We start from the raw sequence: 16,265 nt of genomic DNA on the forward strand, positions 1-16,265 counted from the left end.
ACCCTTCATCCATCACTAATTAATTCTAGAAAGCTGTTAAATAGCTGGATTGTAATATTTCATTCAGACATAAATTAATCTTTGCATTTCTCATTAGAAAGCAGTCTCTATTCCTTTACCCTTCAAAGACATTTGTCACTGATTTTGAAGTTTGTCATATTTCTGAACATAATCACTCCCTTTGGCAGCTATTCCATTGTTATTTCATTGGTTTGAACCTACTGACTTGTTGCTCAGCCACCTTTTCTGACCCAGGTTAAGCATCTAATTTTTTCTTATATCTGCCAAGACTTAAGCAGGTAATTGAAGAAAGTGTATTTCAAACATAGTGGATACCTCTCTGTTTCTTCCCTTGTTTTGAATTCCATTCCTAGACATGGTCTTATATTTCTTATCCATTCTCCCCACCTCAAGGGATGTTGTGGTTAAGTTGTAGAGAGAATTGGCAGAGAATTTAAGGAGGTGGCCTGGCACAGGTCAGGGACATCGCAATGTGTGTACACAAGCCCCCTCCAGGAAAGTTTTGTGTGCCTTTGTAAGACACAAGTCACTTCTAACTTGCATTTCCTATTGCTTGTGTTAAAAACATTACCTTCCTTTTCCTTGCAAGGTCATAGTATTTTAAGCAGCTGTGATTTAGATCTAAAAGCTGTAATAATTTCTTCTTGCTGAGAGTCCAAAGACACACACGCAGTTAATTTGGGTGACAAATTCAGATGGTGCAGATTTCAGGTTCTATACATCTTGTCTGCAGTCTCCCTCGTTCTGGTTCAATAGTAGTTCACATGAGATTTCAGGCTTGTTACAATTTATGTTCCACTGTATTCCTCCTATGGACCCTGCAAGCTCTGCCAACCCCAAGAATTTCTGTTAATGAGACAGACAATTCATGTGCCATCCCATCCCCCTCAGTCCTTTAGCTTCGTAACTGCAAATAAAAATGAAAATTATTCCTAAGCATTCTGCTTGACAGAGACTGGGGGCTTTGAGAGATATGAGAACATATCAAGGCTTTTTTAGGAAACAGTAAGCCTTTCCATCTAACATTTTGCAGGATTTTCTCTCTCACCTCTCAAAAGGTCAAGATTGCCAAAGAACCTATTTTTTTTCACTGAATCTTTGTGTCCTCAAAGAAAAAACAACTCTACAGTTATAGTTTTAATTGCCAATCTTTTTCATAACATGTTATACAGACAAAACCAAGGACTTAATCTTCAACATACTTGAAAGGAACCACTAAATTCCTATCAGTGCCAATGACAGAAGATCATGGTTATAGGCCCAGCACTCAACAATCATTATAAACACATCTGTCTAGTGGAATCCACACTGAGATACAAGATAGGTGCTAAGCTTTCAGGGTTCCTTTCTGAGAAAGGAACAGCATTCCTAAACTAGAAACATACCTTATCTTGCACTTACAGATGAAACACTGGGGAAAGGGCAGGGAACATCATAGCTTACAGTTAGGTGCCTATATCCAGGTCTCTGCAGACAAAAAAAAACCCCAAGAATGCCACCAAAGTGTGATCAATACATTAACAGCCTGACCACCAGGTGTGCCACCATGTTCAATTGTAAGAATACTTAATTCAAAACAGGCTCTTCAGCCTAGCCAGTAGGAATTTCATTTCCTAGAAAGGAAATCAAAATATCTTGGGTTTAAAAACAGGTTAAGTGGTAGGTTTCCCACCCAGTTACACTAAAACACCATTTCTGCTGTATGCAAAAGAACTTAAAGACTGTGTGTTTCAGACCTTGATGGTTCTGGGGCTAAAAGTTTTGATACACTAAATGAGCTGCCTGTTGCCTACCTTGATTTCCAACCAGCCCAAAGTTCCCATTTTTTGAGCTGCATGTGTCATCTTGAATGGGATGAAGGCATTTCTTTCCACCTTAGTCTTCCTAACCAGACACAGCTTATTCAGAAGTAAAGTAGATCTCTCTCATAACAAACCTACAAAATGACATACATAATTACTGATTCTGACATATCTTTAATCAGTGGACATCCATTCTTTCATTAACTAGTAGCATTGCTAAAAATTATGTACAGAATATGCATTATTAATAAGCTAGAAAAACTCCCCTTTGCATATTTTTCAAAGCACATCAGCTGGTTACAAAACATTGTTTTTTCCCATTCAACCTTGACCTGAGTTAGAACTTGTTAGTTGTCATGGCAATAGAAGCATTCAGGTGGTAGGAAAGAGAAATTAACAGATTCCAGCTGAAACTGCTCTGGTAGGGTGTGTTCTCAGGAAGATTTATATACCAGGCAAAGATTGATAGTATTTACACTTTGATGTAGTTGAATGTTTTGAAAAATCAGTCAGTATGATAAATGTGAGTTTCTTATTATCTGCTATAATTTTATCCAGCTGTCTTTTGCCAGAATACACCACTGACTGACTAAACATCTTTTTTTAAAGTTATTCTGGTAAAATAAATAGGAAGGAAATTAAGTACGAGGTTTTTTTTAAAAAAAAAAAGTTATTGCAAAAAAATACCAACAGAAAAATTGTCTTGTGCAGCTAATTTTGTATTATTCTGTATGTATCAGAGAGTTAAACTTACTTTTTACAAGCAAAGCAGAGCAATACTGTTACTTCAGAAGTCTTTGGAGCTTTTAATAAAGCCAGCTTGAAGCTATAAAAGTTGGGATAACTTGCACCTGGCCTTTATGCTCAGAGCATTTAATTTAAAACAAATCATGTGTGATCATATGCCAGTAGCCATTTTCTGGCTTGGGACATACATATTAACTTTTATTGCAGAAATTTCACTGTTTAAGTTTTCACTTTCACTGATATAAAACAATTAGCTGATTTAGGTTTGGTGGATTTTTTGGGGGGAGAAAGGGGGTTGTTATTGCTTTGGGTGGATTTTATGTGTGTGAGAACCGGAAAACAAGAAAAATTGACCTATTTTCAAGGAAGTCTTCAGAAAAAGTCCTCATGGCAAGCTCAACTACACCTAAGCAGTTCTTGACAGATACTTGTCTACTCTATTTTTCACCATCCCCACTGATGGGGACTACACAGCCCTCCTAGGAAATGCCCTGCAGTGTTAACAATCCTTATAGCTGGGAAACTAATCTTAACATCCAAAATTTTCATGCTGTAGTTGCCATCCTTTTCTCTTACACACAACAAATATGGAGATCGATGTGGTCCCTTCCTCTTCAACATTTGAAGACTGTTACTATGTCTGCTCTTAGTGAGATTCCATTAAAAAAGCCCAAAAACTAAATTTATCTCAGGTCATGCGTTAATGCCACCCACTAAGTCACCTTGGATAACTCCACTGCTCTTTCCTGGCTCAGCTGTGAAGGGAAGTACATAAAACCAGTTAGGTTAAAAAGCAAGGGCTCTTACAAGAGGGACAAGACAGGAGCCATCTCGTGGCTTTCATGAGTCAGCTGACAGGAAATAATTCTGATGTTTTCAGTACAGCAGCTATATATTAGCTTGTCTAAACAAAACAACCTGAGGCTTATAACTGTTTCTCAAAGATCTTGTCTTGTAACCTTCCCCTTCCTACTTCCCTTCTCTAAAGTAAACTTCTCATCCTTAAATTGCAGTCTGGTACACATACCTGGAAATAATATTGAAACTTCTGTTAAGCTTATGTTAAAAATAGTAAAACCATTCTATACCCTTTACCCCTTGCTATTTTCCTTCTTCTAATTAACAGCAGAATGATAGATTCAATGAAAGTGCTGCTAAACCAGGCATACCCCACCTTCTACTCTGCAGTCTATTACCAGTACTGTAAAAAGCATAATACTTTGCATGTAGCTTCACAGAACTGCCCTCCATTTTTTAGGTTTGGGGTTTTGGTGATGTTTTTCCTATTTCCTACTTGTCCATACTATTTTGAATTCTAATCTTGTCTGGTAATTTGCTTGCAGTCCTTGCCAGTTTGGAGTCAAGCAGTGAATGCTCTATAAAGGGCTCAGCAATTACACTTCCCATGCAGTGCTCAATTCTGCATATCTGGCACAACAGCGTTTGCAGACTCATCTTGCTGCCATTAGATATGGCTCTAATTATATTATGGAACAGGTAGAATCAAAAGCCAAATAATTTAATAATCATGAAAATAACACTGCCTTCTAATTCCAAAGGGAGTAGCATGGTCACCCTTGAAAACAGGCTGCTCATATGGAAAATACAGAGTGCATCTTTTGCTCTGAAAGAGGGCATTTAATTATCTGACCTTCATGAGCAAGCCCAAAAACAGCATTCTGAGATTTTTTTTCTCTTTGTTTTATAGTAGTTGCTCTTATTTCCAGTGTCATTGGAATACTTGGAAAATGAAATTATCTAAGGCAGCTGGAGTAGAGGATTATTGTATGTCCCTTGCAACCGAAATAGTCTGCTCTATTCTGTCTATTCTACTCTGCCTCTGCACAATCAATCACGTGTTACTGCTCCTTCAGGGAATGTTACCTTATACTTTATCTTTCTGTATTTTTATACCATTTTAATAGGTGGCCTGGTATTAGTTTAGAACTGGTTACTGATGCATTTTGAAAATTGCAAATTTTATATTATTGATCTAAAAATTCTGTATCAGACTTCTGGAATAGTATGTGGAGGTAAGGGGTACCACACACAAATTGTATCACAACATTAAATAAAAAATTGTAATGTCTCCTGGGACATGGAAAAAGGAGGAAAAGTCACATGAAAGACTTCCAAAGCAAGTGAAGGAAATTCATCCTTTTCCTTCACATTTTAGACCAAAAAAATCATGATTATTGGTGAATACTTCTGTACATTTTGAATACTGGTTTTGAAGCACTGGAGAAAAATAATGTAAGCTGACTCCTCAATTCCCTGCCTGTGATGGCTTAAGGGCAAAACCAAGGTTCTGTGTAAAAAAAAGGTATTGAAATTGACAATAAAGCACAGATACAGGAATATCCTCATGGATGCTAATACAATAATACAATATTAATACAATATTTTCACTCAAATTGTCCCTGCCTTTCCCCCCGAGGGTAGAATTCAGACACTCTAAAATTCTACCACCATAGGAACCTCAGGAAAACTGCCCCATTTCATTTGCCTGATATAATATTAGTTCAGAGTGCAAACAGGCTGAAACTCTGGGAGCATCTTCAAGGCTGAACCATTTTAAAGGAATGCATTGCCTTAAAATCAGGGAAATGAAATGAAAATCTGCATTCCTTCCATTGATATTGAGTCATAGTTCTCACAAATATCTTTTTTAAAACCAAAACAAAGCAACTAAGGCAGATATGTTGATATGTTTCCAAAGGCAGTAATATGAGCTAAGTATACAATCACATAATTAATTAACCATTGCAACTTCACATGGTTCAATACATTAATAGTAACAACATAACCAACCTTCTATTCTTTTTTATATTGATTTTCGCTTCCTTTCTCAATCATTCCTCCCGAGTCTCCTGCTTATCACTCCTCTTTGGATATTTTTAGCTACTTTGCTCAACCCTGAGCAGAATTAACATAGCTCCTAGGTACACCTGCAGATAGTGCTATGGAGAACACTTACAACTCTGTATTCAAATGTTTGCTTTCATTGTTCTTGTGACAACACTGAAAATACATTGCTTTTTAACTACAATATTATGGGCTTGGAATGCAGAGGAGTACAGAACCTGGTCTCAAAATTCCAGTTCCTCCCTTCATTCATTTATATTTCCTTAATATAAGTTCATTTTTTCATTTCCCTGTTTTTACCATGGTAAATTCTCAGTACAGGCAAGCTCATTTCTCTCCCACTGCAGAAAGACATTAAGGACTAGTTATATTTCAGTTTGCTCAAAAGGTATTAATGAACATTCACTCTAAGCATTTTTAGCCAGTTTATGATGTTTACTCCAGTGTCTTTTTCCTAGGGCTCATTAGATTTTGAAGAATAATGTCTAATTGCTGAATATAATGTATTTTTTTACAACACTGAGAAATGTATGGGTTATTGTATTCATGTTAAGCAGGCAATTCATTAATATGTCACTTGAAGTATCCACCATCCTCATTTACTATTTCAGGGGTCTAATCTACGTGCATTTCCTTGCCAATGGCTGAACTGTTAATTGCAACATCAGCAAGGCTACAAGATTTATAGTCAGCCTATTCTAGAACAGCCTCATTTAGGGATGAATCTACAACAGTGACTGAAGAATTAATTAGAATGATTGTGCAACGTATCCAACATTCTTCAAGACAGTTAGGGCAAAATAATCAGAAGACATTTTTTTATTTTTCAAAACTACTGCAGCTAGAACACGATCAATAATAACACATCTGTTCTCAGGTGACAATCATGCATTCAGCAAACACATCTCATGTGCAACATCAGCAAAGCCTGTCAAGTGTTGAAAGCCACGTTTACATGCCAGAATGTGCATTTCACTGTTGGAATTACTTTCAGAGAAGGCTGAGTAACTACAGGCATTAAGTACACACACACACCCATACCCACACAGTTTCTTTCTGCAGCACTGTCATGATGCTGTCAGATACTGTTGTCCCTAGGATCACTTCTGTTCAAAGTTATAGGATACTAATTCATTTTTTTACCTGATTTCAGCCTCTGATGATCTATTTGCAAGCTTCTCTTTGACTTTTTTTTCAGTTTTCCTTTTCTATCTGAATCTAATGCAAATAGGAAACTTGCAGTAATTTAACAAAATCATGTGCGTAATTAATATTTTAAAGTTTTTTTTTAAATTTTCCTTCAGCATGGGATTGATCAGATGGTTGTATAATATGCTTCGCTTGCAATTCCTGTTATAGAGCTTAGTGGCCTAAGGGTAAAAAAAAAAGCCAAAGCGTACAGGGAAAGGGGAACATTGACTGTAGCAACTCACCTAGCTGGAAATGTCACAGGAGTTTTCAGACCTGCCACTGAACACATGAAGGAACTCTCATCTGCTGAAGGTTTATTATTCAAAACAAACCCTTCAGATGCCTCACCTGTGAAATGACATTGTGAATCCTTACAAACCTTGCCTAAAAAAATATTTATCAAAGATAGAACTGCCTTTTTCATCTCCCTTAGCAGCTGGAAGATCTATGTGGTGATGAGCCACATCAGAGAGCAGAGTGGAAGGTACAGTAAGGCTTGGATAACAACAGATAAACTAGAGAATTCTTGTTTCAGTTACCTTACCACTGATTGTCCACTATGTATACTATGCTAGGGAATCACAAAAGGTTTTTCTTTTGTTTTGAGTGTTTGGACTTCCCCATCCCCTCCCTCCCCCAAAAAAATTCCATAATCTATTTTCTTGCCACTGCAGAAGACACTCTTGCTAACATTGCAATGCTCTCACAAAAGGAAGCCTCCTTGTTCTCCTTCACTGCCTGGTGACTTCTATCACATCTGTGCAAAGTGCAGGTTCTGTATTCTCAGTCCACTACTCTACAGCATCACCCCACTCTTGCAGACATATCTATCTAAGACTTCTGCTCCTTAGGGGGGCCTAAGGAGCAAAAATTTTAGGATTATTTTTCACATTAACCCTGTACATGCTGACATGAGAACTCTGTAAGATGGATAGATAAATATAATTAATAATATTAAAAAGTATAATGATAAATAAATAATAAATATAATTTGGTTTTGCGCCTTTGACATGGCACATGCCAATTTTATGGACTTTTTAGTCTCAAACACTGATATTCACTGTATTTCAGTTCAATGTATCTTTCCCTTTAAACACAATCTCTGGAAAGTATTGTTTTACTAATTGTAATGAGTCATTTCTTCTGATTTGACATAATGAAATAAATATCAAAACAAATGTATAGTCTTGCAAAAGCTCTTCTATTAAAACAAAATATCAGTGGAAATGCAATACAGCAAAGAGTAATGCCCAGCAAATTATAACTTCCATAAGCTTTGTTAAATGTCTAAGCCAAATTACTTATTTTATGGAGAGCAGAGAAACGGGCCTTGTGCAAATTCCTGATATCATTCAGGTCTCTCATTTTCAGAAGCAAAGTTATAATTGTGTCATCATGACTCAGTGGAAATCTGTTTTCTGTAATATTGCCTTCAGTCCCTTGAAAACCTTGTGAAAACCTCTAAGGACAATATTTCAGTAATGCAAAAGTTCATCATTTCCTGAGAATGTTCTTTTTATAACCCCATGGAGCTGGGATCTAAGAGATGCTGCTAGATCTTGAATACATAGCACTAATCTGCTAATCCATAAATAAATATACAGCTCAACACTTTAATTCACCGGTCACTAAGTGAGTAAGGAAATGATTAGATTTAATATGATTTATTTTAACTCTCCCAGATATTCATGTATGTTAAGACTGAAATTTACTTTTATGAGAGCCCACATATTTTATAATTATTATCTTAAGTATGAAAATTATGAGAAAACGTACCTTGTACCAGTTGATCACTACCTTAAAAGTCTTAGTCATTTAACATAACTGCCCAATACTGTATTTTAATTTTGGCATTCTGGAATTGTGCTGGAAATGTTCCTTGGTAAAAAAAAAAAAAAAAAAAAAAAAAAAGCCAAAACCCCCAAGGCATTTAGTTAATTTGCTATATGGCTTTTAGTACTCAGTAAAGCTTCTTTTCTAGGCCAAAGCATTTTACTATTGCAATAAAATATTTAACACTTGATACCAACTTTCCTCTCCCCAGGGGCATTTTTTTTATATTTTCAAAATATCTTTACTTTCTTAGCCAAAAAAAGAGAGCTAATAATATATTTCGAACTAATAGTATGATTCCAAACCTATCCAACTTTCTTTTTCTCCACAAGCATTCCATTTTCTCCCACAAATAAAGGAAGAGAAACATCAGAGAGTGATAAAATCAGAAAAAAGACGTTGTGACTTTGTTATGATATCATTGTTAATGATAAACATGTAGGCTGATCTGCTATAAAGAAAAATACAGCCAAATGATGCCAGAGATACCTGACAAGAACAGGGCTGAGTGTACAGACTTGCACCAGCAGCAAGGAGCCCCAGCCCAAAGCTTTGCTATCCCACAGTCACACACACAATGGGGAAGGTTGAGAGGCATAACTGGAGTCTGGTCCCACCTTCCTGCTCAGGAAGGTCCCCTAGTGCTCGTTACTCTGGGTTGTGCCCAGATGGGTTTGAATTTCTCCACAGGAGATGCCACAACCTCAAATATGTAACATTCTGCAAGAGAATTGGTGACTTCTTGTATTTTAAAGACTTGGTAGAAACAGAAAGGAAGAAGCAGATCTTTTTGTAGAATGCTTCTTAAGCTAAAGTTTCCAGCTTTAATCAGCTCAAAAAGGGAAGTCAAGCACAGAAGAATCAAGCAAAAAGGAGATATTTAAGAAATCATGTAGCTAGAAGCCATGATCAGACTCTTCTACGTAACCACAGAATATAAACAAGGTTAAAGAGTAGATCCTCTCCTTAGAGGATGGATGGTAAATTTAGTGCATCTACTTAACATATTTGTAAAATGACAGCTTTCTGATAATGAATACAAAATAAATAACAGGAACACTCATATTTTGCTAAAGGATCAACTTTCACAAAAAACACACAAAGACATTTATTCCCTCCCAAGTAAGCATCTAAAGCACAGGGATAATCTAGCTCTAACAGGCTGTGTCACATTTTTCAATTTTCCCACATTGTAAGGTTTATTAAGATTTCAGCAATAAGTATCTTTTCTTGCCTAATAGAACATAAAATTGTATTACTTATGTATATCTTTCACAAAATATTTATAGTACACTAGTTGTTTGTAATTCACCTTTAACGAAGTTCCTTTAAAATCAATGGATTTTTTTCTGGAAGTGGCTCCTGTAGTTCTCTGAAGACCTTTGTCTCCAGGTCGGAAAGGTCTGCTGGCAGCTGGCTTTGCACTGGGTCCATGCCTTTGTATGAGAAATGAAGGCTGATGCTCCAACCTTCTAAATCAGGCTCAGGAGAGGCACTGATCACGAGGCAATTTCAGGGCACACAAGTATTTAAAAAAAATAAAGGATAGGTTTGGTTGAGGTTTTTTTTTTAAACTCTCTGCCGTATTGTGGTGTGACTGAGTTATATTTCTGGAGACAAGCAGTGTTACCCATTCCGTTTGTTCAACATCTGTCAAAAGCCAAGATAACCACACACACGAGTTCCTTCAGAAAACAGAAGTTCCCTAAGAAAGCACTGTTTCTGCTCTCTAGGTTTAACACCCAGTAAAGAAAGAATAGAATCAAAATCCCCAGGAAACATCAACATTTTGATTACTTTTCCAGCAAGATGCAAGGAGATTCTCACACATTGGATTTTTCATCTGCAGGCTGAAGTTAAGTTGTTACCAGGTACTGTACTTTTTTCTAAATGCCATTATTATTCTCAAGCTCTTCCTTTTTAATGTTTACCCTTTATAACAAAGCACCCACATGCCTAGAAATGCCCAACTTTATCCATTCTAGCATCACATTTGTCTTTATCATAGATATCTTTCTGGCTAATTATTACCCTAAAGTTTCTATTTTTATACCCTCCTCTTATTTTTTTTTCCATCGTTATCTTTTTAAGTAGAGGTGTGTTTGCCTCCCCATTTCCTGAGAGCTATGAGCATGTCTGTGGACAGCTGCCACCGATGAGGGGTTGAGGTGGACTTGCATGAGCATTTGTCTGTGACTTCTTACTTGTAGGTAATAATGTGGAAACATGACTTGCAATCTAATTGTTCCATTTTCTTTTAAAGCTAACGGAATATTATCTACCTCTTTTATATATAACCTCTTCATTATAATCCCGCTCTTCCAAGCCAGGCAGTTACATCAAATACATGACACTGCTACAGACTGAGCAGCTATTCCAGCTGTCCCTGCTTTTTGCTGCCATTGACTTTTTATATAGGCCTTCCCAGTGTACTCTCTTTTAACAGCAGAAGATAAATCATCCTTTCATGCACAATCAGGTATCAGAGACTGCAGTCATTCCAAGATGGATTTGCTCTACCTTTATAGCCTGTTCTTTAGCTACAATTGCACTTAAGGTCACGCTCTGATTTCGCTCTTCCACACAGATTGCTGAAATAATAGATAATAGATATTTTTACTCATAATATTACCAAGTATCCTAAGATAAAAATCAAAATTACATTAAACTGTTTTTATTGTTCAACAAGGACTGTTACAATCTCAGAAAAAATAATGCACCCTAAAATGTTTTGAGCATAATAAACTTATGTAAAGGATTCAGCAGAAGCATGCAAAGGCCAGGGCAAGCAGAGCATCTACTGTGAGTGTCTATGTAGGGAACACAGGTCACAAAAAACACCCCAACCTCTGGCTCTTACAGATGGCTCCTGCTGCCACCCAGGAGCAAAGGATTCAGGCTCATGGGGACTTAGGAGGAAGGAGGCAGCAAGGGCATTAAGGACCCCATATAACCTGAATGGAAACCTAAGGAGTGAGACCTGCTCACAGGGAAGAAAGGATGACCTGGTATCAAATTATCACACAGTGGCCTGCTTTTATAACACAGGTTGTACAAACTGCTATCATCCAACAACTGTCATCTTTGAATTTTTTCTATAGACTCACAAATCTATTTTGATCATAATAATATTAATATTATATAATATTATATAAAAATATATTATATACAACACCATTATATATAGCATAATAATATTTTTATATTATTGATAATCTACTTTGATAATCTCTTTGTAGCATATAGTCTTTCAAATATATAGCATAACTAAGGTGTAAGATTGCCTACACCTTGTGAAATGCAGCTGTGCTAAAACAGTAAGACAAAATTTTCTTTTTCACTGAAAGATAGCGAAACCAGTAGTTACAAAAAAAAAAAAATAGGAAGGATGCAAATGGCAGCTATTTCAGACAGCAGCAGTGGGTGATATTCTATGTTGCAGCACCTTGTTAGCAGATAATTCCTCTGACAATAGCAGTGCACAATTTATCCCACAATCAGAACTTTAGGCATCTACTTTAGATAATAATACATGATCATTTACAAATACAAAACCACTAGAACAAATGATCTTGTTTAAATGTCACCTTCCAACTCAGCTGTTCCTCTCTCTGCTTTGTATTTCTAGCCTCATTTCTTTACTTGAATAGAAAACAAAATATTTTTAAATTGCATTAGGCTTAAGAGCCCAGGAGAAAGTGAGCCAAGTTTTCTTTTCCCTCAACAAGTACTGGCAGGCTTATGAACTGTGTGTCAGGTACCAAGAATAAATAAGTACAGCTCCAATTAAGTTCATAAGGTCTGATAATTCATACCCACTGAGGACCTGAATTGGATTACAAATTGCAGAGTCATTTCTGTCCTTAATTATAGCTATGCCACCTCACTGCAAAATGAATTTCTACAGGTGGAGCTTAAGGTTTGAGCTTACAGAATATTTATGAAAGGTCATGATGCATGAAAAGGAGAGGATTTCACTTGGCTTTCACTTGCATCTGAAAATTCACTTAGCATATGAAAGCTTGTTTTCTAATTTGTACTTTGGTAGTAGAACTTTTAGGAATCTTCTATTGAAAAAATGAGCTTCAATACTGGAAACCAAACACTGCATGTGTTTGAGATGTAGCAGTGGCTTTCAATTGTTTTCAAATATATCTGTAAGCAAGAATCTCAAAACAGCCTTAAGAAAGTCCAAATACTACATACTTCTGTAGCCTAAAATTCCCATTAGAAGGTCCCTAACTAATATCAAAACTGGTTGAATCTGAAAAGATGTTTTCTTGCTGGAATTGTACAGAACAATTGGAATCTTCAGGGAAAGCAAACACAGCTGCAGCATCTTGAATAAGTGCAGTGATTAAGTGTACTACCACAGTTATGGTAATCCACGTTCAATTTGAACTCGGACTGAAACAAGTGAATTGGAAGGCTGCTGGCATTACCAGAAATAATGAGTGCATTACAGGTGGAGACGACAAAGAGCTTGCTCAAAGGGAGCCTAGCAAAGGAAAATCAAAGGAGCTCTGGGTTTCTGCTGGAAGGTTCAACATGTAGGAAGAAGACAGCTACAGGAGCTAAAACAATGTGGCAATAACAACTAATGTTTATTACCTAGGAGAAATTTAACTTGGAAAACTGAAAGGTGATTTAACTGCAGAAAGAAATCTAATATAAATGTATAATGACTTGACCTCTCTATGATACAGAAGAAAAAATATTTAGCAGGAAAATACCTTCTTGTGGTAATTCTAGTACATCTTTTCACACCAAATCATTCATGCATATCACTGAAAAAATAATCTTTCTAAGAGGAGGGCAAAGTCATTCTTATTACAGCCACATATGGGAAGGACAGATATAAGCAACAAGAACAGATGGGGGAAAAAGGTACGAAAACATCACAGTTTGCATCAAAATTTCTTTGGTATGAAATTCTGGCTTCCTCTCTCATCAGCTGGAATCTCTCTCTTTATTCACTAATCATTCCTTTTATGAACCTAATTATGATGAGTTTAATCAGACAGAAAATGGCATACTTTATGTCAGATTTAAGTCACAAAATCAGGAGGTTGCTCTGAGCTGTGCTATTTGATGCTAAGCAATTGCTTTGTCCCTTTATTCTCCAAAATACCCAACCACAAGACAGAGATGCAAACATTTAGTTACAAACTGTGGGGCCATGAGATAAAAAGCTCTTGCTAGGATTAAATTATTTTAACTGCTTATGTTCTGTAAAATGCATTGTTTTATTCAGTTTTGGAAAGCTGCATAAAACATTATTTTCTTCTCCAAAATAAAATTCCATTCCTGTTCAGTTCTAGTAATTAGCAATAATTATTTCAATATTAATTGGTGCACACTGCCTTTAAAATGTGCTGCTCAAATGTTTATTTTTTTATTTGTATCTGATCAGCTAAAACATCCATATGGTTTGCTTTGGAAAGATACACTGAACTTGTTTTCAAAAATAATATGGGCCACCAGATATTCCCTCAGTCAATTTTCAGAAGGCTCTATGAATCAGAAACTGGCATTTCTTAAATTACTGGGTGCCTGACTTAGCACAATCTGTCATTGATTAAAAAACTAGCAAGTGGTGAAATCCCCTTGGTGTTCTTTGGAACAGGCGCAGATGGCTCCCATCTCCCTGAATAAGTTTTATTTTGTTTTCCTCCTCTCAAAAGGGAAACTTGGTAACACTGTGACAAAAAACATACTACACAGAATAACAAGTTCAGGCACTTTATGACAAACTGACACATTGTTTTAAAGGAGAATAGTACTTTCTTGGGAACTGAAGTGTTTATAGGATTATAAAATGCCTGGGATGACAGCACAATATATACCCAGACAATAAGTAGTGCTGAAATCTTTGCGTCCCTCACAGTTTTCTCCTGCAGTTTTCTACAGCCATGATATCTCATACTTTCAATAACACAGATAAAACCAGAGCTCCACAGGACAATCAATCACTGGGCCTCCCAGAAATTTGCTAAAAACAGACATGCAAAAGCCTCACAATCTTCAGTTCTATTCTAGCTTCAGGAAAATAAACTGCTATGGCAGGTACAGCTCCAGTTGTATTTCACCACTAAAAACTGGTTTTTTTAGCATTGCTTTTCTGTTGCTGGTCTTTGTGCTTCCACCTAGTTTGAATCTTCCTTACCCATTCAGTTAATCCCCTTCTCACCTATTGCTTACACCTGGGCTTTCCTCTCCAACCTCTTTCCTCCAAATTTCCCCATCCAAATTCACTGTGACTCCAGCAGGTTCTCATCCTCATCCTGTGTAGAGAGGGAAGATGTTTCGCTTGGCTCAAGGGAAGGCAGAAGAGAGCTGTCACCTGTGTGTCATCACCACCGCAGGCAGGAGTCTGGAACAAATGACAGTCCCACTTAGGGTGGGTTGGACAGGGGAGTGCCCAGCAAGAGAAGGAATCCTCATTTTCAACTAGATTGTAAGGGAACTGGATTTCAAAAAGAGGAAAAAAATGCAATTCCTTTTCATGGAAGGTGTACGTTTGTGAATCATTCTGGCCTGAAAAGAGCAGGAATGCACAGAGTTGAATCTGGTTTTCAGATCACAACATGGATTTCCTACAGTAGAACTGACAGTAAGAAACAGCAACTATTAAACTGCATTATCTCAGATATGCAACTATATTAGCAGCAACTAAACTAATATTACACTTGGACCAAGTTTAAGGATTACCTACTTGAATTGTGGTTAACTTCAGTTTGACACGATTCTAACCAACACTGAATTTAGAAATCAAAACTCAGGGTTAGTCATCCCTAAGGGTACTCTAGTAATTTAGTAATTTAAAAGATAAAGCTAATTTGTTTAGCTAGCAATAACTTTTCTCATGTATAATCATCTCTACTGTGATTGGTAATCTGGGACTGTAGAAAATCTGAAGCATTATTATACAGTAAAGCCTGTCGGAAATTTTGAGTTATCCATACCAGGACATTGCTGTGTTATTCATTAACACATACTTCGATGAAATTGAGATAATATCATAAAATGAGAATTTTAAATGGCTTTGAAAGGATTATACAAAATGTAAAACTTTTTTTTTAAAAAGTAAAGGCAAAAAATGAAATTGGCATTTTAAGCAGCCATTTCAAAAGAATTTCAGATTTCCTATGAGACGACCAGTGAACTACCTTTTGTGGACAAAAGAGTCCCACTTACCAACTCAAGCCCTGTCATTTGCCCATAGTGCTGACCATAGATATTTACAGATATTTTTCCAAATTCCATCACTTTTCTGTGGTGTTAGCTAAATTTCTCATCAGAAAGAACAGCTGAGGCTGTGCTCTTCATTGTGCCATGGCATGAATGTGCCTAAAGACACATACAATTGACAACAAACACCTTAGAGGATTTTTCACTGACCTGCAAGTAATTACTTCAGTGTACACCTAGAACTTGCCTGTAATACTTCTCCTTTTGTCCTCTAGACAAGTCATCATCTGCTGCGAGTTTCGGAGGTGGGTGTTGTTAGCACAATTGTTTGCCTTTCAAAGCGCTACAGCCCGTCCTCAAGGAGAGCTTTAAAAAGCTGATCACAGGCGCAGCTGAAGCGATGCAGAAATGCCCCTGGGCGATCTGCAGGGCTCCTCTGTCAGCAAGCCGAGTGCCAGTCCTCTGCAGAGAGACTGCCAACAAAGCCTGAGTCAGCTCACGCGAGTTCAGCGGGAAGAGCTCTCTGCACACAATGATTATTGAGGGAATAAGAAGGCTGGAACTCCACATTTCAAAAGCAGATATATTCTATTAGGAGTTTTGCGCTGCTATATT

General features: G+C 36.9%; 1 long non-coding RNA gene across 1 annotated transcript in view; it reads right to left on the reverse strand.

Annotated features, from left to right (window-relative positions):
* Positions 1 to 16,265, reverse strand: part of LOC135451146 (uncharacterized) — a 171,499-nt gene that overhangs the window by 57,942 nt on the left and 97,292 nt on the right. Inside the window, exon 5 of the long non-coding RNA XR_010441231.1 lies at positions 1,815 to 1,957. This is a non-coding gene — a long non-coding RNA (uncharacterized LOC135451146). The remainder of the gene's footprint in view (positions 1 to 1,814; positions 1,958 to 16,265) is intronic.

The sequence above is a fragment of the Zonotrichia leucophrys genome, chromosome 8, assembly GCF_028769735.1.
Source record: "Zonotrichia leucophrys gambelii isolate GWCS_2022_RI chromosome 8, RI_Zleu_2.0, whole genome shotgun sequence".
NCBI lineage: Eukaryota > Metazoa > Chordata > Aves > Passeriformes > Passerellidae > Zonotrichia > Zonotrichia leucophrys.